Source organism: Taudactylus pleione, unplaced genomic scaffold (genome assembly GCF_031769625.1).
Source record: "Taudactylus pleione unplaced genomic scaffold, aTauple2 ptg000305l, whole genome shotgun sequence".
NCBI lineage: Eukaryota > Metazoa > Chordata > Amphibia > Anura > Myobatrachidae > Taudactylus > Taudactylus pleione.
Window position 1 is genome coordinate 5672694 of NW_028284706.1, and position 27265 is coordinate 5699958.

Sequence of the window (27265 nt, forward strand, 5' to 3'; positions counted from 1 at the left end):
TGGCAAAATCTAAAGTGTTCCTCAGTGGTGACTGGGAAGTGGCCTGAAGTGAATAAAAAAAAAGGCCTTCCCAGGGGCATGTTATGGGAGTGTCAAGTGCGTGTTTGTGAATGCGGCTGTATTTCTCAGATCCAGAGCCATAGCCACAAAGGCCATGTTCAGCCAAATTTCAGAAAGAACACTTCACCTGCCATAGTCTGGTGCAAAAGTCGATGCTGCACACAAATGGTGGAGTGTTCAGAACCACTGGCAAAGTTGCACTAGCCATGATTATTGAAAGTTGGTATCTTAGGGCTTGTATAGTCAGGTGCATGCTGGTACACAAGTAAAAGGCTGAAACCATTTGCATATTATTGTTGCTGTGACTCTGCAAAAAAACAACCGCTGCTGCAAAAGTGTTCACCTCCAAATCAGGCCTTCTATGTTCTCCTCTTTTTAAACTTTTATGAGCACCAGGAAAAAGGATGTATATCACACGCAACAAGCAATGCAATACAATGTAAGAGGCAAGTAATTTATTTGGGCGGGTTTTTTGGTAGTTTTGCAACAATTTCTAAACAAACTTTGCAAATCTGGGATTTTTATACTTAAAAATAGAAAAAACTTTGACAGTGAATTGTAATTCAAAATATGGTTTATCTGTGGGACTGCAGTTGTGAGAGAGCTAGGGGTAAATTTACTAAGATTCAAATTCGGTCGAGATGACAATCTCGGGTGAGTTTAGGCCTATTTTTCATCTCACAAATTTACTAAAGACAAAGGGCCTGATTCAGACCCACTCGCAAGCGGCTGTCCGCTTGCAAGTGGGTCGATGGTGTGCACTGCGCATGCGCACGACGGCGGGAGCTCCGTCGTGAGCATGCGCCAGAAGCGACGAGTGAAGGACTTTCCTTCGCTCGTTGTGTCTGATCAAAGGGAGCGTGCTGTCGATGTTGATTGACAGCACGCCCCCTTTGGTGGGCGTGCCGGGGGCGTGCCTCCCAGATGGGGTGGTGACCCACAGCTATATGAGCGTCCAGGAGGACGCTCCATAATTATGGAGGATGGCCCTCATTCAGAGCTTGCGCTCTGCTCAGAGCGTCTTGCTCTGAATGAGGGCCAAAGTCAGGTGAATTTGGGAGAGAGTTCTCTCTTCTCAGTCATAAAACTTAGGTAAGATCGCAAACTAGAAACAACTCACCATCGGGCAAACTCGGAAGTACTTTTCATGAAAAAGATGCAACTCGGGAATTTACCAAGAATCGAGATTACAATCTCGGGTGAGATTTAAGCAAACTAGCAGAGAAATTGAAGTTTTAAACAGTCCACCTCCTGTGCTGCGAGTTTTGCAGAAACATGCACAGAAGAATGTGATTTGTGTACGTTTCTGCATGTGTACCTAATTTAAAGTGTTTTTATATAAAAAAAAAACATAGGATTCCCTCATAATTTTAGAACCAGCACCTGGCTGCAAGACCAGTGCTGGTTTTAAATATAGGGGGGAGAATACGTAAGGATCCCCCTATATTTAAAACCAGCACCGAACCCAAACCAACCACGGTTTAATGCAAGAGCCAGTAGACCCTATCACCGGGACTCCTTGGCAGAAGCATTCACACCCTAAGCCGGTCATGCCCAAGCAAGGGATATCAGGGGAGGTGAAGACCACCCCAAGAAGGGGTCCCCCCTCTCCCAAAACCCCCTGCTTGGGCTGAAGCCCAGGGCTCTGCCTCGCACCACTGGGCTGTGGGTACGGGGGTAATAATGTGTTAAATAGTTATAAACTATTGTAATTTACAGTTGAACTTCAGGTGCCAGCATGCCTGCCCTTTTGCACTTGTGGGACTACAAGTGCCAGGAGGCGGCCAGCACCCGTACCTCCACTGTAAAATAAATAGTTAAAAAAGACAGTACAAACACCATCTAAAGTAAAACTTTATTACACACCCACCTACCTCAGTCACACATACCTGTACAAGTTGGTCGGTCCACTTCTTCCACCTAGAATCCATTTACAGTATATACTCGAGTATAAGCCGAGTTTTTCAGCACATTTTTTGTGCTTAAAAAGCACCCCCTTAGCTTATACTCGAGTCATGCCTGCATGGTACGCAGCTGAGTAGCGTACCATGCCGGCTGCGGTGCAGACTGTGTCTCTGTGACACAGCTGCACCGCGTGTGTAGCGCTGACCGGATGGAGTTCGGTCAGCACTACACACTGCCAAACACACAGCCGCCGGAGCCGGCAGCTGTGTGTTTGATGTAATCAGTAGCCGATGAGAGTTTGTCAGACTCTCACCGGCTGCTGCTGCTCCCACTGCGGGAGCCATCTTCAGGATCCCGCAGTGGGTAATGGGAGAGACATCGTCATGATGATGTCTCTCCCATAATGCAAAGCGGCTGGAGGAGCCGGTAGCAGCGTCGGGACCAGAAGCGGGGTTTCAGGTAAGTGTTTTTTTTTTATTATTACATCTCTCTCTACTGGGGGGCTACTACTGGGGGCAGTACCAGGTGGGTGATTACTACTGGGGGCACTACCGGGGGGGATTAATAATGGGGGCACTACCAGGGGGGATATTGCTACTGGGGGCACTACCAGGGAGGTATTACTACTGGAGGCACTACCAGGGGGGTATTACTACTGGGGGCACTACCAGAGGGGGAATATTACTACTGGGGGCAGTACCAGGGGGGATTTACTACTGGGGCAGTACCAGGGGGGGTATTACTACTGGGGGCACTACCAGAGGGGGAATATTACTACTGGGGGCAGTACCACGGGAGGGATTACTACTGGGGCAGTACCAGGGGGGATTACTACTGGGGGCACTACCAGGGGGGGATATTACTACTGGAGGCAGTACCAGTGGGGGAATATTACTACAGGGGGCAGTACCAGGGAGAATAATACTACTGGAAGCAGTACCAGTGGGGGGATTACTACTGGGAGCAGTACCAGTGGGGGGATTACTACCAGTAGCTGCTGTATTTCCCGCCCTAGGCTTATACTCGAGTCAATAAGTTTTCACAGTTTTTTGTGGTAAAATTCGGTACCTCGGCTTATATTCGGGTCGACTTATACTCAAGTATATACGGTACTCATACTTTGTGAATGCCAGCTGATGAGCCTCCTTGGGAAATCCAATGGCCCACTAGCCAATCAGAGCACACTTTACATGTAGTGCTCGCTCATTGGCTGGAACCCACGTGTAACCAGCCATTTGCACTCCTCTGAGGTAAGAACCTATTCTGAACAACAATATGGTTGATTGTGTCCCAACAAGATCCTGAAATCTCTCCACTCAGTTCTTCACACTCGAAAACCTGTTTAAAAGGATTTCAAGACAGAAACACGTTGGAAGCTTGGGGAATCAGAAGGAGTACCAGGTGATAATTGTGGAGGATATTGACTGTACACAGGACATGGGGTATTTCATGAACCTTATACCCGGGAGGTGACTGATTATACCCCAATAATTGTGAACTTGGGTGTGTGCATTCCTACATCCCACATAATCTGGTATGCTGCTTGATTGATGGATTGGTGTATTAATGGATATGTTTTAATGTAAAAATAAAAAACTATACTTCACCACATATATATATATATATATATATATATATATATGTATATATATATATATATAGCTACATCTGTGTTCCAGAAGTAAGGAGTTTCTGTCTAAAAGAGGCTTTTTAATTTAAAGAACTGAGTGGAGAGATTGCAGGATCTTGTTGAGACACAATCAACCATATTGTTGTTCAAAATTTATACTTACCTCAGAGGAGCGCAATGACCACAAGTACTGTATTTTATAATTGATCTTGAACTGGGTGTTAGTGACCACCCTAGCGGTTACTGCAGCACCATTGGATATGAGTGCAAGTTTTTCTATGAATGCTGTATGGTGTTTGTGTACTGTCTTTTTTAAACTATTTATTTTACACTGGAGTTACAGGTGCTGTCCACCTGCTGGCACTTGTAGTTCCACAACTGCAAAAGGACAGGCATGCTGGCACCTGTAGTTAAACTGTAAAATACAATAGTTTATTACTCTTTAACACATTATTACCCCCGTACCCACAGCTCACGGCTGTGGGGAACAGCCCTTGGCTTCAGCCCAAACATTGAGTTTCGGGAGAGAGGGGACCCCTTCTTGGGGGGGTCCCCACCTCCCCTGAGATCCCCAGCTTGGGCTGACCAGCTTGGGGTGTCAATTCTTTGGTCGTGGAGCCCCAGGGATAGGGTCTCCTGGCTGTGGCATTACACTCCAGTCTGTTTGGGTCTGGTGCTGGTTTTAAAAATAGGGGGACTCCTATGCATTTTCCCCCTATATTTAAAACTAGCACTGGTCTTGCAGCCAGGTGCTGGTTCTCAAATTATGTGGGGAACCCTACTCATTTTGTTCCCCATCATTTTAGGAACCAGGACTGGCTGAGAAGTCCGGGGCTGGTTATGCTTTTGGGTTAAAAAAAAAAGATGTAGGGTCCCCCCTAAATAATTTTTTTTTTATCCTTGTTTATCAGGTACAACACACAAGCAGCCTTCAAATATCTCACTGATATGTGCAGGCTGTAAGCTCAGGAGAGTTTTGCAGAGAGAAAACACTGCAATCTCGGGTGAGTAATCTCATCTAAACTTTCTACTCCGAGGAGATATCTCGATCTGCTTCACCATCTTACTTTCGGCTAAACTCACTTCTTAGTAAAGTTGCTAATTTAAAAATGGGAAAATCACCCAAGTGGACTTAATTCTTAGTAAATTTACCCCTTAGTGTTCACGTATATTTCACAGAATCCAGCATCCAGCTTAGCAGCCATATCTTTCTCCCATTTTCTGATAGGGTATTTGAATAAACTCTTTGCACACATCTATTCAACGTTTTAGGCTCATCACTTATGATGCAGTCCACCTGGTTACAGTATTTTGTTTCTTGTGTCTAATATCCTAACCCTGTCTGTAGGTCAATCTAACAACTCTGGAATAAGAAGCAGAAGACAGTAGTTTTTTATGATCATTGCAGGGGTGCAGGTCCCATTCTTATATATATATATATATATATATATATATATATATATATATATATATATATATATATATATAAATATATATATATGTCACTGTATTAATTATCTTTATATTTTTTCATACAGCCAATGTATTATTCTATATGGCATGTATTTAATTACATTTATTTATATTGATTTCTGTTAGGTATTTGTTACAACGGTATATGGGACAGTTTAATTTTACCTTACAGAACTTTGCTCTATCTAGGGATTTATGGTGTTTTAGCATTTAGGACCTGCCCACAGCATTTACTGTGATTGCTTTCTGGATCTATATTGGATTGCTCCTTATATTATTTATTGCAATTTAGCCAAATTCATATGTATAAACTCAGATATTTTTTGGTGAAGGTGTGTTTCACGACATGTTATCTTTGAGCTTCAGCCACCAGATGCTGGGGATCACCGATGTGTGTTTTTGTTGCCAGGGCAACAGGCGCACGCTCTGTGCCCCAATATCATCACGGAGGGACACACTCTGCAGTGTGGATATGGGGCCTGATTCTGTAAGGATCATAATTACATGTTTTCTGCCCTGTCACATGCGGACACGGGGCATGATTCTGTAAGGATCGTAATTGCAAAGCTGCACTCTGCTTTGCAATTGCGATCCTTGCAAATATGGTAATGCATCAGGAGGCATCACTACTCCTGTGCATTACTAAACCGAGCTGCGTTGTTCAACGTAGCATCGGTTAATCTGCATACCATCGGCCGGCTGTGGAGACCCATAGGGTCCTGCAGCCAGCTATCGCAGTTTAGAGGAAGAGGTCAGGAAATCTATGTCACCCGACAGAGATCTTGGCCTCTTCTCTCCCCCGCCATGGCAGCGACACACCTCCATTTCGGGTAACGGAGAATATCGCTGCCCGCTCCCCGTCCCCAAATGGCAGCAAACTGTAAATCACTGACAGTCTGCTCCCAGTTTGCAAGCGGACTCGCAGACCCATTCTGCACATGCACAAAATAGGTCTGGCGCCTGTGCAGATTCCCAAACATCGGGAATCTGTGGTTAGCAGTGCTGAATCAGGCCCTCAGCCAGTACTTTAGAACTCCTTTTAGGTAAAAAATATTAATGCTATATAGTGAGCCACAAACAGGTTAAATTCTCTTAGGTTAGACAGACAATTCTATAAACAGCATACACCCAGAATGGCAATGAAAATTATTATGAAATTATAAAAGATTAAAATCTGTCAACATATGAAAGTTAGTGATTGGGGTCCTATCTAGACTCAACACAATTGAAAAAAATATAAAATGTAAAATAATATAGAATGTACTGTACTTACTCTGTGAAAGACAATCATTGAAGCATATAGCCAGAACCAGGGTCCCAAGCAACAACTTAAGTCTCTTCATGATGGTGTTTGCTCACTCCCGATAACAGATACTGTAGATACAGTATGAATGCATTTGTCATGAGTAACATTTTTACTAACAAGGAAAACATTTATTAATTTAAAGTTCTATTAAATTTGCTAATTGTAAAAATGTTAGCTCATGATTGTCAATGAAAATACAGGTATGTCCTCCTACATCTATCCTCAATATGCCATGTAGCACAGAATGGGCACTAATAGTCGCCTCACTTTGATGTGATAAGAGAACTCTACTATGCTTCCCTAGACAACTAGTACAAGTCTTGGAACCTGTCAAAAATTGCTGGCTTCTATGGCTGCTACAGCTTCAGAAACCATTGTAATTTCTAGAGGGGGGGATAAAGACCCCAAAGGCCTGCATTAAAAAAAACATTATAAAATACCAAGATATCTTGACACATGAGTTTTCAAAAACACAGGTCTTATTAATCATTTAATACAGTATGATTTTATGATTTAATATGGAAAAATACCCACAATGCTTAAGTACAAACAAGTCAAACAAATTACATACAAAGAATATAAAATGCACAAGTTTGTCTAAAATAATAATGATACAAATACAGAAATTAGCACATTTCCAAGGTTTGCTTTCTATTGAAGGGGAATCACTGGAAAAGGATAATCACACCTCAATAAAAAAATAATCCTTGAAAGGACTCAATACATCGACTAGGAAATATGCCACTGTTGGCTAACCAAGACACTCCAGCTGTTATGGAACTACATAACCCAGCATGCACTGCTACAGTTTTGCTATTAGGGCATGCTAAAACTGTGGCAGGGCATGCTGGGATATTATAGTTCCACAACAGCTGGAGTGTCACGGTTAGCCAACACTGAAATATGCCAATTGCTTAATCGGACCGGAACTGCCGATCCATTGGTCGGAAGTGCGGACCGATGGTCTAAGATGATCGCTGATCCGTTAGGGGATCGGTGAATTTCTACATGTTAAAAATCCCCAATATGCTAATAACATATTCTGATTGTGATAGTCAAATCAGCAAAATCTAACATGTTGTATTTCACCAATGCCCGCCCCTGGCAACTGGGGATCGGGGAATTGCGGAATTCTGTCGCTAGTGTATTGGGGCTTTAAGACAGTGTTCCCAACTGCAGCCCTCAGGGACCCCTATCATGTTCTATAGATCTACTCACTATCACAATCAAAACAATAAGCTCCACCTGTGGCTCCTTTAAAATGTTTAAGCCAGTAACAATTACACCTGTGCACCTAATAAGTGATTTGAAAAATATGCACTGTTAGGGATCTCAGAAGACAATAGTTGGGAAACACTGCTATAGGAAATGACAAGCTCTGTGTATCTTATGTGGTATTTTATGCAGTCCCATCCTCTGCTGTTACCCCATTCTCTTGTATTCAGTGGTTAGTTCAGAATGAATACAAATTAGCCATGGCTAACTTCTTAGAAAAGAGTCTGTTTATATCTGAGCATATTAATTGCCCATTTATGATATAAACATGCAAGTTCCTTTAAAAAAAATCTCATATTAATAAATCAAGATAATACATAGATTTGTTAACAAGTATTTGATAAAATCTGTATCTGTGTCATATAAACCCATAACACAATGGTTCACAGGTCTGAATTTTAATACAGTATCTTGTGATTTTTCCTACCCCATGAAAAACATTCTAGGTATTTACAATTAAACAGTTTACCATTATCTATCTTTCTGATTAATGCTGGCAGTAGGGATTGAGTATCCATATATCAATTTACCTATCCACTTTGAATGCCACCTTCCTACAACACAGATTTCCAACATTTGGACATTCCAAATACAGTTTCATAAGCAGTTCACTGTACTGGGTTAGAAAAAACTAAAGTTTTTATCATTCTTTAAACTTTATACATGATACAATGTAGTGGAACATATGCTGATAAATAACATAATCATGGCAACAGTCAAGATAAGTTTTTTGCCTAAAATTGTGCCCGAGAAAGAGCTGTCTCTTCCTCTCTCCACATACTCCTCAAATGTACAGAAACTTCCCTTGTTTTGGGAACCCAGGATATAGACCATTAGAGAAATATGTAGCCTTAAAATTTTGATCACAAGCACAAAAAGATGAAGTGCTGGAAGCAGTATATGGGGAATATTATATATACAAACTCTGCCCAACGAAGTGACTCAGCCCAGTTATCATACAAATGAGAAATATAACACCTACTGCTCTCAGGATGGATTGACTGGATGATATACAGTCAAAAGTCTTTGGATGATATACAGACAAAATTTCAGGATACTGCTCAAGATATTGGAGAAACATTTCCAAAATTGTACAATAAACTGGGATCATGTATCAGAAACTCAATTGATAGGTACTCCATGCATTCTGAAAATATGTTGAACAAATGTCATAGCCAACACCTTTAGTTGTGGAAGCCCTAGTCATGGCATAAAATGAGCCAACTTACTAAATATATCCATAAACACCCATATATTTTGGAGTCCTTTAAATGATGACTATTCCACATTGAAATTAAAGATGTGCACAGACCCCCATGTTTTGGTTTTGCCAAAACCACCATCAAAGTTTTTGTTTTTGTTTTGCCAAAACCACCCACAAGTGTTTTTGTTTTGGAACTGGATGTCTTTAAAATTTGATAAAACAGCTAAAATCAAGTAATTTTTTGTTTTTGTTCCTACAGTATTATTACCCTCAATATCATCAAATTCCAATCATGCCCAGTCAATTTTGACCACCTCACAGCTCAAAATATTGTTTTCAGTTTTCACCCATATTGGCCAAAGGATGCAGTAAGCTGACCAGCTTAACTAAGTGACAGAGCAGCAACAAAATACAAAGCAGTTTAAAAAATAATGTAGCACATCTAGGAAACACAGTGGCACTGCAGTGGCAGACAGGATGGTAGTTTAATATAAACTATATGATGCTATTGAATTTTTTCATTAATCAAGAACTAGATCAGAGGCCTGAGGCCAGCAGCCAGTAAATGAAATGTATTATTAATAAAAGCCAGGTAAAAAATTTGCTTGATTAATTGATCGATTAATTGAATACATAATTTAACCATACATAAAAACAGATCAGAATAATGGAAAACATTAAAAATCCCAATGACATAGATTCCTCAGGATTTAATGCAGAGTAACAGCCTAGTCAAATTGAATAATTAATTCTTAATTATATGATTTGATTACATTTGTCTGTATCAGCTGAGAAGCTGCAGGAAATGGGGTCTATATGTCTGAATGAGATGCTGGTATTGAATGGCATTTCAAGATACAAAAGAACATGAATTGCCAGTAAAGTACAATACTATACAGTAATATACAATACAATGCCAGTAACACACAAAATCAAGCCAATAATAAAAGTGGTGAATGATGGAATTCTCCTTGGACCCTGGTACCAATCATTATGTTGTATATACGGTATACTGCTGCATTAACTCCTCTCTGGTTACCATATCTCACTCCAGAATTCAAGATTTCCCCAGAGCTGCCCCTCACCATTGGAATGATCTCCCTTTTTCCATAAGACTATCCCCCAGCCTGCATTTGTTCAAGTGATCACTGAAAACACACCTGTTGATAAAAGCATATAATTCCTCCACTACCTCTTAACTTCCCTTATACTGGCTCAATCCTTATGTATTCCACTTGTCTCCCCCTTCCTTTTAGACTGTAAGCTCCATCAGCAGGGCCTTCCTCCCTCCTGTTTTCATCACCTACGTCTCTTGCACACCTGTTATACATCCTCCTTGGGCTCTCTGGCCCTGGACCCCAATCATCTGTTTTGTTTTTTTCAAGCAAACTAGACATGTCATTTGCACCCATGCTGAAAGCTACATGTTTTTGACTGATGCTGTACTTTTCAATTGCACACATTGCATCAGTAGCTGTGTCAAATGCTATTTGTACTGTACTATTCTGCCCTGTATTGTCTTATTGTTTTGCTCTATGTACAGTGCTGTGGAACACTTATGGCACCCTATAAATAAAATGTAATAATAATATTAAAAAGGACATGCACAGTTTAACAAACCAAGCAGTTCAGCGAAAGAGACATGACACTTTTGTGGCTGAAGAGCTTGTTTTGTTTGGGCTTAAGGGGGCTAATATAATTGTTAATAATCTCTACACTGGGAAGATGTCATTATGATAAGCATCCTCCTCACACTCATCAGTGTTAACATCATAATCATGCAATTTCAGCTCATCCCCACTGGAATCCACCATTACAGAAGTCTCTGTACTTTGTTGCAATTGTAGTTAATTTTTATGAACATGAATTTTTTTATATTTTAAGAAAGTAGCCTCTTATGCCGATCACTCACAAGGTTTCCGGGTGTGCTGAACACTTCTTCCGAGTACACAGTGGAGGGTGGGCAGCTTAAGTACACCAAATCTACTTACAGTAGTTCAAAGACCTCTAAATAGAATTTTTTCTCCCAGTAGCAAAAGGGAATTTCTGACATGCTTATTTGTACAATATCATTAACAAAATACTCCATCATTCTATTAATGTTTACCATATTAGATTCAGTCATGTATAGGTGTCACTAATTTTGGGCAATTATTTTAGGACTAACCAGATGTGAAAATGTTGTGTCACTCAGTTGCACTGAGTTGACTCATCATACACATCCCCAGTGGGTCTCTTGGAAAAGCTCAGATTTTTCTTAGCAGCCGCAGTTGCAGGAGAAACTGAAGGATACATTGTCTTATTATGTGCCACGAGTTGATAACTTGCTCACAAGGAGCTCTTTGCATCTCTTAAGATCTGTGTCAGTTGGAAAGAAAGACATAATATACGACTTAAACCTAGGGTAAAGCATGGTTGCAAAATGTAGTGATCCAATTTCAAGATATTGACAACCCTTTGGTCCTGGTGAAGCGAATAAAGAACGTCATCTACAAGTCCAACATACTTGACAAAATTGCTCCTCCTTCAATATCTTGAGCTGCTTTTCCAGTAGTTTAATTAAGGAAATCACCTAACTCAGTCTGGCAGTGTGAATTGCTTTGTTTCATCTCAGTCTGGCAGTGTCTGAACTCACGTCATAGGTTAATGCTTCAAATGGTTTCAGCAACTTGCATAACAGTAAAAGTATTCTCCAGTGTGCTTTACTAAGGTGCATTCCCCCTCCTCTCCCTATGTCATGGCTTGCTATGTAGGTTAGGATGGCTTGTTGCTGTTCCTCCCTTCACTGAAGCATATAATGGGTCAAATTCCACCTTGTTACTACCTCTTGCTTCAGTTGATGGTATGGCAAATTTAACTGTTCTAGCAGGTGCTGAAATCTTCTACATGCAGTTGCTGAATGGCAAAAAAATTCCCAAATTTTTTCTGGCAACAGGTAGCTTCTCCTGTCATTTTTTTAAAAAAAATCTGTACCACCAAGTTGATTGTGTGTGCAAAACATGGAATGTGTTCAAGTTCACCAAGTTATAAAGCTCTCACAATATTTGTTGTGTTATTAGAAATGACAAATCTGGAGGAAAGTGCTAGTGGCGTATGCCATTTAGACATAAGATATTTTGTTTTTCTAACAGGTTTACACCATTATGCCTGCTAACATTCCAGTACAGGTGAGGAATTGCTAATCTTGTAAAATTAAATTGAGATGAAATTTGGTAGCTGGGACACAAAACGTCAATAAACTGTCTTATACCAGATGCATTGATGGTGGATATTGCATGCAAATCTAATACTAGCATAGTTGTCATGGCTTCAGTTTTCTGCTGTGCAATTGGGTGGCAGCTGTCATACTTGCTTTCTCTTGCAAACGACATTCTCATCATTAACGGTGTCAGCTACACAAATATCCCATTCATCCTGTTGTTCTTTCTCAGTATCATCCTTAATTTGTATATCACCATCATTAATTGTTCTGCTCATTCCTAAATTTGTAGAAGGATACAGAAATTGTGGAAGGAAGCTTCTCTATGAGTACAGTATCAAAAATGTCAAACTCAGACATATACTCATGGACACCTTAGACTCTGGATTTGTGACGTTTCTGGACACACAGTTTGTTCTTCATTCTTAGTGGGTTTTTTTGCACTGATTTGCAGGGCTCAACCTTCTTTGCCACTGTGTGGTATATAGCATACTGGCAATTTTATATTTTTCGGCAGGATACTTTCCCTTTATTATTAGAGATAATGTTTTTCTTTTACATTATGAAATATTGTTTTGATTTCAGTTGCTCTGTCTTAAAACCACAATGCTATTTAGCACCAGATTTAGTAGATGTTGAATGACTGTTATCATCATGACTGGCAGCAGTTGCAGCACTAGATCTTGGTTGCTGCTCCTGCTCTCCTATCGGCTGATCACGATCCATATCACCTTACAGCACTAATAATAACTCAGTGGTACAGCACCTACTTAGTGTTACTGTAACACAGTGCCACTGCCTGGCCCTGAAAATACAAAACTTTAATAAAAAAAGTTTCTGTTTTTTTAAACAAATGGTATTCATGGTATACAACATGATAGACATGGCATGTTTGGTACTAAACTGACACACTGTTTATTTCCAGATATCTGAATCAATCAGCGAGGGAGTTGCATCTTGTGTTCGATGGTTATGGAATATAGGAAATTATTGGTTAGAATGTATACACTGTAATGTAGTGTCTCTAAATAGTTTAAATCAATTAAAGAAAGACAGTGTAATCTGGAGAATTGGGACATACCCCTAGTGAACTGTCCTATGAACTACAGCGTACCACAAAGACCAAGAGCAAGAACCAATAGAATTATATTTGTCTGTCTACATTGTTGTTATCATGATCTGTTAGGGTATATAGCCTGTGTCCCGGTCCCAGTCAGTAGCCATTCTTCTTAGATGACCAAACGCTTCTGGATTGATGACTGTAACTAGGACCGATGCGCATGTGTATGTATCGACTGTACCTTATGTATATAATAATCCTTTGTGCTCATTGTTTAGATCAAAGCGCGTAATACTCTTTATTGTATTAATAACTTTTTGTGCATTGGAACCACACTCAAAGTCTGGATAGCAATTATTTCTTGTGCAACTTGCAATGCTAAATAGCGATATTTGGGTATAAAGGTTAATAGATATTCATAAAACACACAAGTTTTATATTAATACAGCCTCCAGAACGTACAGAGGGACCTGTGGTTGTGGATTCCAGCGGGGACGAATTAATACTCTGTGAGGATGAGGATGTACACAACACTGAAGAGGGTGAGGAATCAGTGGATGAGGAGGATGAGGACGACATCTTGCCTCCGTAGAGCCAGTTTGTGCAGGGACAGATTAATTGCCAGCTTGTTTTGTGGGGGCCCAAATGAACCAATCATTTCAGCCACAGTCGTGTGGCAGACCCTGGCGCTGAAATGTTTGGTTTGTTAAAGTGTGCATGTCCTGTTTATACAACATAAGGGTGAGTGGGAGGGCCCAAGGACAATTCCATCTTGCACCTTTTTTCTTTGAATTATGTACTGTTTGGGGCCTAGTTTTTCAAACTGCCATCCTGTCTGCCACTGCAGTGTCACTCCTAGATGGACCACGTGTTTGTGCCGCCCACTCGTATCTCTTAGCATAGTCATCCAGCTACCTCGGTGCAACCTTTTGGATATAAAAACACTATTGTGAGGTGTGAGGTGTTCAGAATAGACTGGAAATGAGTGGAAATTAAGGTTATTGAGGTTAATATAGCATAGGAGCAGAAAAACCAACACATTCTGTGATTTTAGCTGTTTTTATTCTTTTTTAAAAAAAAATACAGATCCAAAACACAAAACCCAGAACCCAAAACACGGAAGGGTGGTTTTGGCAAAACCAATCCAGATCCAAAACACGAAGAAAGATCCAGATCCAAAACCAAAACACGAAAAGTGGCCGGTGCACATCCCTAAAATATATATATATCTATTTACTCATTTTGTTTATGTTGATCTTAATTGGGTAGTGTTTCCAGCACTACCATTGGGAGCTGCTATATAGCTAACAATTGTTTATTATTGTATTTTATTGGTTGCACCTAATTTTTGTACTTAGGTATCATATCAATCTGTATTCTGACCACATTATCTTCTATGTTACTGAAGCTATGAGCAGCTATGAAGCAAAAAAGGTAGTCCCTGAACTCATACTACTCAGTCCCCACAAAAGACCTTAAATGTATGCAGGGGCAAAGCCGTAACTAGAATTTTTGGTGCCCTGTGCCAGAGAGAGCATTGGCACCCCCCCTCCCATTTTTTCAATGGGTACATACTATAGTGCACCTGAAAAATGGCCATGGCCTCAAAGGGAAGGGCCAGGGAAGAGATAGAGGAGGCCACTAAATGCTGGTGATAAAAAAGAGGAATCTACAAGTGAGAATGATAATAAACAGGAAAACTGACAAGCTCGAACAGCGCCCCCTGCCCTGCGGTGCCCTGTGCCATGGCACTGGTCGCAACCCTAGTTACGGCCCTATACAGGGGCATATTTACAGATAAGAGGGGGCCCGTGTGCTGTCTCAATCCAGGGTTCCCTCCTCTCTACCTGGAGACCGGCAGTAGACTCTGGAAACTAGTTGACTCTAGTGCTTTGTCTCAGTCTACTGAGCATGTGCAGGTCACTGGGAAACTGGCACTGCAGTCATTTTCCCAGCTATTTACCTGCTGCATAAGTGCAAAATGCAGGGAAAATGGAAACTGCACCATTTTGCCAGTAATTAGTATAGCACTGCTACCATCGCCGCAGAACTCTGAAGAGGAAGTATAGAAGAAATGCGTACAGGGTGTATGGTGTAGGTTCCCCTGGATCCACGGACCCATGTGCACTGCACACCCTACACCCATTATAGATATGCCACTGAATGTATGCAAAGTTAAGTTGTAGATAAGTTGTCTGATTCTGATTTGCATGCAAAGTGACTGTAGTTGTGGAAAGCCACCTGATCCTGATTTACTACCTTATTCTAATGTGAGTACTGTTCAAATAACATAGGGGATTGTGTGTTTGCAAATGGAAACCCATGTCTCCCATTGATTATATGATTATATACTGGCCACTGAAGCCATCATCATTAGTATCTGCACTTGCACCAGCCCCATGCTAGGTGCAGGAGATACTATACATCTGAAACAGGCTTCCATTCCCCATACATACCATTTGGAATTGCATAGAGCCTTTGATACTCTCCCATGAAACTCCTACGACACTCCTACAAAACTGGGTGGTTCCATGTGATTGCAAAATTATACACATACAAGGACTGAGTAAGCATGGGTCACTGGTGCAATCGTGGCTACAATCGCACACGCAGTTCTGCTGTGAAAGTATGCTAATAATTGTAATCATAAAGTACTTGCATGGACAACATGTAGATGCCCACTTCCCCTCTCTCACATCCGTAATACCTTGCAATCCAGCCAAAACATTGGTAACATCGGAGTACATTGGAGCCATTTGCATATTTAAGGCAGGTTTAGAGAGGAGGCAGCCCATATTCACTCACCATTCAGGGCCCCCTCCTTTCTCTCTGGTGGCCTCCGCGTACTGACACATTAAGTAGACTCCAGGCACTAGTTTATGCACTACACATGTGCAGTACACCAGGAAAATGTCGCTGCAGACATTTCCCCTGTGATTCCCCTACTGCATATGCACAGAACGCCGTGAATATGGCCGCTGCAGCCATTTTCAGGCACTCTGTGTAGCACCTTTCCAGCCGACATTGGAGAGGTAAGTATTTGGAAGTATGGGTGCAGGGTGTGCGGTGTGGGCCCCCTTGGGCCTACACACCCTCCACCCATTACAAATATACCCCTGCTACCACTACATTGCTAACTTTCCTGCACGCAGTGAGAGCTCAAGCTGTCTATGCCATCGTAGTAGCTAAATTATGCACGCCCCGGCAACAGCATTCAAATGCACTGGCATGCCTGCGTTTCTCCGACCACCCCCCCATTACCACCCCCAAACAATACTTTCTGTCAATCACTCTGCGATTGGTCTGCATACTCACTGTGATCACTGGGGGTCATTCAGACCCGCTCGCGAGGGAAGGTCGCTCGCAAGCGGGTTGATGTTGGGCGAATGCGCATGCGCACGACGGAGGGAGCTCCGTCGTCCGCATGCGCGAGACCCAGCGAGCGACGTATTTCGAGCGATGAAATACGTCGCTCGGGGTCTCGCACCAAAGGGGGCGTGCTGTCGATGGTGAGTGACAGCACGCCCTCTTTGGTGGGCATGCCGGGGGCGTGGCTGCCAGACGGAGGCATTCCCATGGGAACGCCTACCATCTGAGTCTGACCCCACTGACATCAGTAATGATGTCAGTGGGAGTGATTTTGGCTCTGATAGAGCCAAAATCACTCCTGGGCTTGCGGAAGCGAGACCCTACCACAGGGTCTCGTCCAAAGCCCGATGGTCGCGATGGTCTTTGACCATCGCAATCATCATCATGGACGCTCGTATAAGCTGTGGGTGGTAACCCACAGCTATGCGAGCGTCCAAAAGGCCGCTCCACATTTAAATAGGATGCCCCTCATTCAGAGCGAGCGCTCTGGTCAGAGCGTTCAGCTCTGAATCAGGCCCACAGTCCCATTTGCAGTGAGGCATTTGCACACACGCACTGCGATGAATACGCATGTACAGTACACAACAATCAACTGTCTACATACGCTTTAGCAGTTGCATTCCTTGCTGAATCAGGCCCACAGTACGCAAGGATGCATAAATTCACATCTGTGAATGCGCTGTATGCAAAAACTTTCCATTTGCATCTATGCGACTGAGAATCATCCCCAATGTGTGGAAAGTTGGGAGTCAGCAGAGTGTGTGACCTGATATGATCATAGTAGGTAGAATATGAATTATGACACTGACTCATAGGGACTGAGTGGTAGGTGAGAAATAAATGGCAAGTGGGGAATGAGTAGGAAACAGGAAATAACAAATGACAAAGAGATGAAATATTTCCCAAGATTCAGATGGAATGGGCTGAATCAAATATATGGAAGTGGGAAGAAAAGGAGTGAGTGGGAGATGGAGAGTGAGCAATATGTGGGGTAGGAATTTAGAAAGCTGAATGGGAGTTAAAGTTTGAGTACTGACTGATGAAGGATCTGGGCAGTAGGAGTTGCTAAGGAGTGGGAGGTGTAGACTAAGAAGTGGAGGGAGTGTACTGATTGTGGAATTGTATTGGTGACTGAGTGGGATAGTTCTGGAAACAGTCCTCTGAGCACCTTAACAGTGCATGTTTTCTAGGACTCCTCACAAAATCCAAAGTTAAATAATTAGAATCACCTGTGGATCTTGTACAACGTATCAGTCCACAATGAATATGGTATATCTATGGAAAATATGCACTAGCAAGGTGACCTGAGTATTGGATTTGAGATACGGTGCTGATTAAATGACAGCTATGAAATATGCAATTTTTATGAAAAAAAATGAGTGTTCCTTTTACTGATTAACCACTTAATTGACATGGTCACATGTCATGCGACCGCAACCAGAAGTGTTTCTGCTGACAAGGTCGCATCACATGTGACCATGTCACCCTGCCTTGTGCCCAGGTTTTTAAAGTGGAGATCCATACTGCACTGTTGGATTTGCACCCCAGAATGCACTGTGAACAGAATTTATTTTATAATAGCTGCCTAAGGACACAACGCGGTGCAAGAAACCCCCTTATTTTTCCATAAAATATTTAAAGATATTTAAAAAAATACTTTTTATTTTATATTTAAAAAAATGTAAAAAAAAACTGACAATATCTGACAGGTTTTGCTAGGAAACATTTGTTGTTAAGTGGTTTAACCAGTATTCTGGAAAAGGCATCGGCCTCAGAAAGTCATTGAAACTCCAATCCTCATAAGTACATATATGCAAAGATACACTTGAGGAATATTTATCCCAGCGTTACTTGTAATGGGTATCAGGAGCTTCTTCAGCACAAGGGGTGTCAGGACCGCTGTAATAATGAAATCACAGGTTGAATAATTGCTACAAGAGCTGCTCCTTGAATGTAATTATGGTTAATGATATGGGGTAAATCAATGATGAAAATCTTAAAAAGGTGGATGTTATGCGAGTTGTGCCCTCCCATATTAACAGCTAAAGAAATTCCACCATAGAAATTCACTGGAGATGGAAATAGTGTCAGAGAGGTGCCTGTGAAAATCTGGGCCAATGAAAGTATATCCAAAAACCTAACGTAAGTTCATTCATAAAACTCACAAATTAGATACTGCAGTTTGCAACATAAATATGAATAAGTTCTCCACACTAACATATTTGATACTATACATTGGTCCTGATTCAAAGACTGATGTAATGTTGATAGTTACGCAGAAAAAGCAATTGTTTGCTAATGTGCAGATAGAGGAACCATTTGCAAAGTGAGTGACTGGTAGTCAGCATTTGTGGGTGGTAACGGGGGGGGGGTAGTTAGAAGAACACAGGCATGTCCTACCATTTAACCGCATCACATGGGTATGCATATATTAGCCATTGCGATCTCCTATGCAGCATGAGAGCTCTCTACGTGTCAAGAAAGCTGCAGTGCAGTGCGGCTGGTCAGACTTGCCATATATATGCAGCATGGCTGCCCACTGTATGTCTATGGTACCAATGTTTATGCTGTTGCACATTGTCTAGTGGATATGAGTAGGCAGAAGTGGGCATCCCTATGATTGGCTGTGCTTTGGAAGGCATTAGTATATTTTAGCAACTGCGGTCCGTGAGAGAATGCAGTTGTGATTGCATTACCGTATATGTCTCTGAATTGGGCCCATAGTACAGATATTGCAGCAGGACTCAAAGCAGTCACAGCGGCCACATGTACAAATGAAATAGAGAAATAAAGCCATATAGACAGCATAAATACTTCTGACCTAAATATGGAGTTTATAAGATTCATTGTCAGAGCTTTGTATGATATCTGACTGGTACTGAGTTTCTAAGTGGTCTTTTTAAAATCATTTGTAAAGAGTTATTATTTGAGCTTATGATTTTGCTTTTTATATTCTATTTATAGGTCAATTGTAGTTATTTTATGTATTATAGTTAATGAAAGCACAACTGAATATTAATGAGAAAAAGGAACATTTGCATACAGATAGCAGTTTAGTGATGTCCTTGATGCAAAATAGTGGATTAGTTTGATTGTTGTATTTAAACAATCTGTATGCTATTTTATCTGTATATTTATCAACAATTTTTAAATATTATTTTTACAAAAATAATGGGAGAATGGGTATTTTCACATCCTTTTCACATTATTTTAGTATAAAAAAAATGTATTAAATGGCAATAAGAGTAGTTGTCATCAATTCACATCATACTTGCCGACATTCAGCTCCCTCCTTCCGGGAGGGAGCTGAATGCCTGCATTCTGCGGGGGGCGTGGCCGGGCTATGATGCCGTTTTGGGGGCGGGGCCAGGGGCGTGACCGCACGATCATGTCATCACCGGGAAAAAGGCATTGTGAAGCAGGGGGCGGAGCCACGATGACGCGATTCAGCGCGAATCGCTTCAGCTGGGTTTTTTAGTAGTAGTTCGGGGGGGGTTGGAAGCAGCCGGGAGGCTTGCCTGCCTTTCCGGGGGTCGGGAACGGCACCCGATATTTGGGAGGCTCCCGACCAAATCGGGAGGGTAGGCAAGCCTGATTCACATGTTTTTAGTAAGCAGATCACATTTCCCATTCTTGTAATGGAAAATAAGATCTGCCTGATATTTACTAAAAATAAAAATAAACGAGGGGTAAAGCAGAGGCAGCAGGGACAGGCAGTGTAGGTGGCCATAAGGCGGCAGAGGCTGGGGGGCAGTGGGGGTGGTTGTGGTGGGGGTAGTGGCGGTGGTGGTGGGCAGTGTAAAATCCTTTTTTTTTAATTGTATTAGTTTTTTTTAAATTAAATCCAAAGTCATACTCTATAGGTAGACAATGATTGTAGTATACCAAAGATTACCAAACAAACTTTGTCCTCTAGGCACCCTAACAGTCCAGGTTTTAAGGATATTCATGCTTGTGCATAGATGGTGTAATCAAACTGATTGAGGTACTAATTAAGTCACCTGTGCTTAAGTATGGATATCCTGCATACCTGAGATGTTAGGGTGCCTTTAGCACTGAGTTTGGGAACCACTATCCTATACTATTATGACTATACGGTAGGGATGAGTGAGTTCGGATTTCTTAAAATGAACCCACCCGAGCCCCCCCGATCCGAGGTGGGAACCGAGTCAGGCTCAGGTTTTCCTGCCTGACTCGGACCTGAAATCGAGGCAAAACTTCATCATCCTGCTGTCGGATCTAGCGGGTTTTGGATCCTATAAAAGGTCCCCGCGTCGGCGCCATTTTTCACTCCAGCTGTGGACAGTGAAGAGAGAGGGTGGGAGTTGTGCTGCTGTTGTCCATAGGGGCTGTGTCCACTCCAAAGTCCATAGGGGCTGGCTGGGCTGTGTTGTGCTGCTGTTGTCCATAGGGGCTGTGTCCACTCCAAAGTCCATAGGGGCTGGCTGGGCTGTGTTGTGCAGTGTCCCATAGAGGCTATTGTCCTAAAGGGGTGCTGTAGTGTTGTCCAGGGGGTGCTCTGTCCATCAGGGGTGTTCCCCCCAAGTGCACAAAAAACAATTCTTTTTTTTCTGTTTGTGTGCACTGTAGCCACACGTGCATCAACAAAGTAGCAGTGCCAAGCATGTGCCTGTGTCATAAATGAAGGGCCGGCTGGCTTGTCTGTTGCAGGGTGGTGTAACCCCAAAGTGCTCCAAAAATAAAAAAAAATGTTTTCTCTGTTTGTGACTTGTGTGCACATTAGCCGCACATGCATCAACAAAGTTGCAGTGCCAAGTGTGCGCCTGTGTCATAAGTCAAGGACTGGCTGGCTCATCTGTTGAAGGGTGGTGTAACCGCAAAGTGCTCCAAAATATAATTTTTTTTCTGTGTTTGTGACTTGTGTGTGCATTAGCAGCACATGCATCAACAAAGTAGCAGCGCCAAGCATGCCCCTGTGTCATAAGTCAAGGGCCGGCTGTTGAAAGGTGGTGTAACTCCCAAACTCCCAAAGTGCCTGAATAAAAAATACAATTTATTTTTTTCTGTTAGTGACTTCTGTGCGCTGTAGCCACACGTGCATCAACAAAGTAGCAGCACTAAGCGTGCGCCTGTGTCATAAATCAAGGGCCGGCTGGCTCATCTATTTAAGGGTGGTGTAACCCCCAAAGTGCCTGAAAAAATAATATAAATTTATATTTCTCTGTGTTTGTGACTTGTGTGCAGTGTCCCATAAAGGCTGTAGTCCTAAAGGGGTGCTGTAGTGTTGTCCAGGGGGCGCTCTGTCCATCAGGGGTGCTCCCCCCAAGTGCAAAAAAAAACAATTCTTTTTTTTCTGTTTGTGTGCGCTGTAGCCGCATGTGCATCAACAAAGTAGTAGTGCCAAGCGTGCGCCTGTGTCATAAATCCAAGGCAGGCTGGCTCATCTGTTGAAGGGTGGTGTAACCCCCAAAGTGCCGGAAAAAGAAATAAAAAATCTTTTTCTGTGTTTGTGTGCGCCTTAGCTGCATGTGCATCAATATCACATTAGTGGAGGACAAAAATTTGTCCGATAAAAATAAAATAGGGAAAGATCAAGAACCACTTCCTCCTAGTGCTGAAGCTGCTGCCACTAGTAATGACATAGACAATGAAATTACATCAACATTGTCTGCCAAGGCCAATGCCCGATGTCATAGTAGAGAGCATATAAAATCCCAAATGGCAAAATTCAGAAAATGACCTTAAAAAATAAATTTAAATCATTTGAGGAGAAACATAAACTTTCCAAAGTGCCATTTACGACACGAGAGGCAAGGAACGTCTAAGGTCCTCCCCTATGTTCATGACTAGTGGTTCAGCCTCATATGACGATAGAAGCCCTCCTCCCGTTATAAAAATCAAATGAGTTAAGCTGGCAAAAGCACAGCAAAGAACTTTCTAATTCTAAGAAGATATCACCAAATCCCCATGGAGAGTCCAAGTATGGCGACGGTTGCGATGTCTACCCTTACCAACACTGGATGGGAAGAAGTGGCTCCTACCACCATTTGCACACCCTCTGCAAGTGCTGGAAGTAGCACCCACAGTCCACTTGCTGATATTCTAATTGAAGATGTCACTGATGAAGTACAACAGAATGAGGATATTGTTGTAGCTGGCACTGAGGTGGAAGGAGGAGGATTCTGATGGTGATGTGGTTTGTTTAAAACAGGCTCCGGGGGAGACAATTGTTGTCCATGGGATGAAAAAGCCCATCATGGGCATGTCTGGGCAGAAGACCAAACATTCCACCTCTTTGGTCTGGCAATATTTCTATCCATATCCGGACAACAACTGTCTTGCCATATGTACCATATGTAAAGGTGAAATAAGTAGCGGTAGGGACGTTAACCACCTAGGAACATCCTCCCTTATACCTCACCTGCAGCGCATTCATAAAAAGTTACTGTCAAGTTCTGAAACAGTGGATAAGACCATAAGCAGTCCAGGGACACCTAAATCCCTTTTTTCTGTTGTATCCAAGCACCTGCAAACCACACTATCAACTCCCTCCTCGTCAATATCCTCCTCAGTCAGAATCGGAAGTAGTCCTGCAGGCCATGTCACTGGAATGACTGACTCTCCTTTCCGGGATTCCTTGGAAAGATCCTGCATTGCTACGCCAACTGCTGCTGCTGCTGCTGTTGCTGCTGGCAGTTGTTCATCATCCCAGAGAGGTAGTAGGAACACCACTACTTCTTTTACTAAGCAATTGACCCTCCAACAGTCCTTAGCAAGGAGGATGAAGTACGACAGCAGTCATCCTGAAGCAAAGCGGATAACTGTGGCCTTGACAGCTATGTTGATGTTAGATGTGTGTCCGGTATCCGCCATTCATGCAGTGGGATTTAGACAATTGATGGAGGTAGTTTGTCCCCAGTACCAAATCCCATCTAGATTCCACTTCACTAGGCAGGCGATACCGAGAATGTACAGAGATGTCATAAAAAGTGTCCTCAGTGTCCTATACATGCGGTTGTATCCAATGTCCACTTAACCATGGACGTGTGGACAAGTGGAACAGGGCAGACTAAGGACTATATGATTGTGACAGCCCACTGGGTAGATGTATGACCTTATGCAGCAGCAACAACAGCAACGTCACTAGTAGCAGCATCTCAGAAACACCAGCTCGTTCCAAGGCAGTCTACACTGTGTATCACCGGTTTCAGTAAAATGCACACCGCCGACAACCTCTTAGAGAAACTGAGGGAAATCATCGCCCAATGGCTTACCCCACTTAAACTCTCTTGGGGATTTGTGATATCTGACAACGCCACCAATATTGTGTGGGCTTTACATCTGGGGAAATTCCAGCACGTCCCATGTTTTGGTCACACAATAAATTTGGTGGTGCAGAATTTTCTGAAAAACGACAGGGGCATGCAGGAGATGCTTTGGTGGCCTGAAAAATTTATGGCCACTTTCACCATTCAGCAACTGCGTGCTGAAGTCTGGAGCACCAGCAAACACTCTTGAACCTGCCCCGCCATCACCTGAAGCAAGAGGTTGTGATGTGGTGGAACTCAACATTCTATATGCTTCAGAGGATGGAGGAGCAGCAAAAGGCCATTCAAGCCTATACATTCACCTATGACATAGGCAAAGGAAGGGGTATGCACCTGACTCAAGCGCAGTGGAGATTGATTTCCATGTTGTACAAGGTTCTCCAGCCCCTCAAACTTGCCACACATGAAGTCAGTTCAGACACTGCTAGCTTGAGGCAGGTCATTCCCCTCATCAGGCTTTTGCAGAAGCAGCTGGAGAAAGTGAAGAAGGAGCTAAGATGGGGCGATTCTGCTTGGCATGTTTGACTTGTGGATGAAGCCCTTCATTTGCTTTGCCAGGATTCGAGGGTGGTCAATCTGTTGAAATCAGACCACTACAATTTGGCCACCGTGCTCGATTCTAGGTTTAAAGCCTATGTGGTGTCTCTCTTTTACGGCCGACACAAGCCTGCAGAGGTGCAAAGACCTGCTGGTGAAAACACTGTCAGCTGAAGCGGAAAGTGACACGTCAATTGCTCCTTCTTCATTTTCTCCCACAACTGAGGCTGCCAGGAAACAACTTAAGTATCCTAAGCAACCCGCTGGCGGTGATGCAGGGCAGACAGGACCAATTTTGGATATCTGGTCTGGACTGAAGGACCTGCCAACAATTTCTGACATGTCTACTACACTGCATATGATACTGTCACCATTGACAGAATGGTGGAGGATTACATTGGTGACAGCATCCAAGTAGGTATGTCAGACAGTCCATACCTGTACTGGCAGGAAAAAGAGGCAATTTGGACGCCCCTGTACAAACTGGCTCTATTTTACCTGAGTTGCCTCCCCTCCAGTGTGTACTCCAAAAGAGTGTTTAGTGCAGCCGGGAACCTTGTCAGCGAAAGGCATAGAAGGTTGCTTCCACAATATGTGGAGATGATGTTCATCAAAATGAATTATCAATTCTTACAGAGAGACCAGCCTCCAGAATGTACAGAGGGACCTGTGATGGTAGATTCCAGCGGGGACAAATTAATACTCTGTGAAGATGAGGATGTACACAACACTGAAGAGGGTGAGGAATCGGTGGATGAGGATGACATATTGCCTCCGTAGAGCCAGTTTGTGCAGGGACAGATTGATTGCCAGCTTGCTTTGTGGGGGCCCAAATGAACCAATCATTTCAGCCACAGTTGTGTGGCAGACCCTGGCGCTGAAATGATTGGTTTGTTAAAGTGTGCATGTCCTGTTTATACAACATAAAGTTGGGTGGGAGGGCCCAAGGACAATTCCATCTTGCACCTCTTTTTTTTCTTTGCATTATGTACTGTTTGGGGCCTATTTTCTCAAACTACCATCCTGTCTGCCACTGCAGTGTCACTCCTAGATGGGCCACGTGTTTGAGCTGCCCACTTGTGTCGCTTAGCATAGTCATCCAGCTACCTCGGTGCAACCTTTTGGCCTAAAAACAATATTGTGAGGTGTTCAGAATAGACTGAAAATGAGTGGATATTAATGTTATTGAGGTTAATAATAGCATAGGAACAGAAAAACCCACAAATTCTGTGATTTTAGCTATTTTATGCTTTTTTCCAAAAAAATACAGATCCAAAACACAAAACCCAGAACTCAAAACACAGAAAGGTGGTTTTGGCAAAACCAATCCAGACCCAAAACACGAAGAATTATCCACATCCAAAACCAAAACACAAAACACGACAAGTGGCCAGTGCACACCCCTACTATATGGTAACCTTACGCAAATTACAAGACCCAAGTGTGCATCTCAGTTTGAGGCTCTGTGCCAGGTGCAGTATCTCTTTCCAGTGCTCATTTTCATGTGCAGAGTGATCTCCATTGGATGCATTTTTTTGCAGACAGCAATAGCACACCATGACAAGCATTGTGAGCTCTCACCACTGTATACGTAATTCTGCTGAACCACTTTGGGACTTGTATATTTGGTAGTTTTTCTAATAGGGGTTTAGTGGTATCTGTATTTGGATCCCCCTATACTATCTAATGGTCAGCTGCAGATGTTTACTGATTCAGTTGATTCTAATGGGTTTTCTGGAGGGTAGGTGGTGTGCTGCCCATGGCCCCCTGCTCGGATGATACATGACTTTACAAAGAACTTGTTGTTGCTTGCACTTTTACTTATTGTTGTTGCACGAATTGTGGGCCAAGTGCTGAAGGATAAGGCAGTGGTTCCCTGTGAAAGGCCTCTTTGCTGCCAGCTGCACGGTTAATCACACATCTTATATTGCACTGCTTGACCCTTAATATCACCTTTGCATCTGGAAATGTCCTTCACATTTATAATTGCATTACTGATGATCTTTTCCCCTTTCACTGGCCACAGTTCTGTTCATTCGCCCCTCTTGCTGCCCTCTTTAGAGATTTATGTTCCTCTTTTATTTGGCAGCTGTTGGAGAAGGCATTGGCCCAGACCACTTTATGATCCTACAGAGCTGGGCATCTTTAAGGGGCTCCAGTCATCACAGAGGTAAGAGTGGTCATCAGATGATGCTTGCCTTTCTGTGGTGACTGAATGAGTGTTAAAGTTCATGTGCTGAGCAGTAAAACACCACTTGACTTGGGAACTGTCCTTTTGTATCCCAGGGCACTGCAGGTTCATTGGATTGTTGGGATAGCTTTTTGCTGGCTTAGAGTAATTGGTTTGGGTAGTTCTGTTTTTCCCTTAGTTTAGTGGAATGCTGGTGGTTTGCTGTGGTTTGCTGCAAACCTGGCTGTGGAGGTATAGCGCAGCAAGCAGCAACCATTCATTTAATTGCAGATTTGGTTGAGTGCATGTAGGAGTATTATCATTGCTGGTTTCACCCATATGGGGATCACAGATACCACCCACAATTTGGGTTTATATTTGTGAGGGGTAGACACTCTTGATGACCATGTTTCTCAAGGGGGAGTGTCATTCATGTGCACTGCCGCCAGGTACTCAGTGAGGAGGCGGCGGAGGGATCCCTTTTCACATTCCCCAGGGGAGACGAGGACAACAAGCACCATGAGAAGATGGCGCTAGTTGTCACAGGCAAACTTTCAGTTTGCTGAATATCAGGTGGTCCTATCGGACCCCTGTTGATGAATGGCCCAGTAACTTAAATATGTGGAAACTAGCTATTCCGCATGGTTAACGGGCCATTTAAGTAATGATGAATAGGCCCCACAGTCACATAGTTTACAGCAGGGAAAAATTAGTCTATATAGATAAAGTAAAAGAAACAAAAACTCTTAATAAAGCAAGGAGATAGGAGGAGGGAGGAGGTGTATGCC

At 42.7% G+C, this 27265-nt stretch overlaps 1 long non-coding RNA gene across 1 annotated transcript in view; it reads right to left on the reverse strand.

The window, feature by feature from the left end:
• LOC148511543 (uncharacterized) overlaps nt 1-27265 on the reverse strand; it is a 58163-nt gene that overhangs the window by 14499 nt on the left and 16399 nt on the right. The window contains exon 2 of the long non-coding RNA XR_015868719.1: nt 6342-6442. This is a non-coding gene — a long non-coding RNA (uncharacterized LOC148511543). The remainder of the gene's footprint in view (nt 1-6341; nt 6443-27265) is intronic.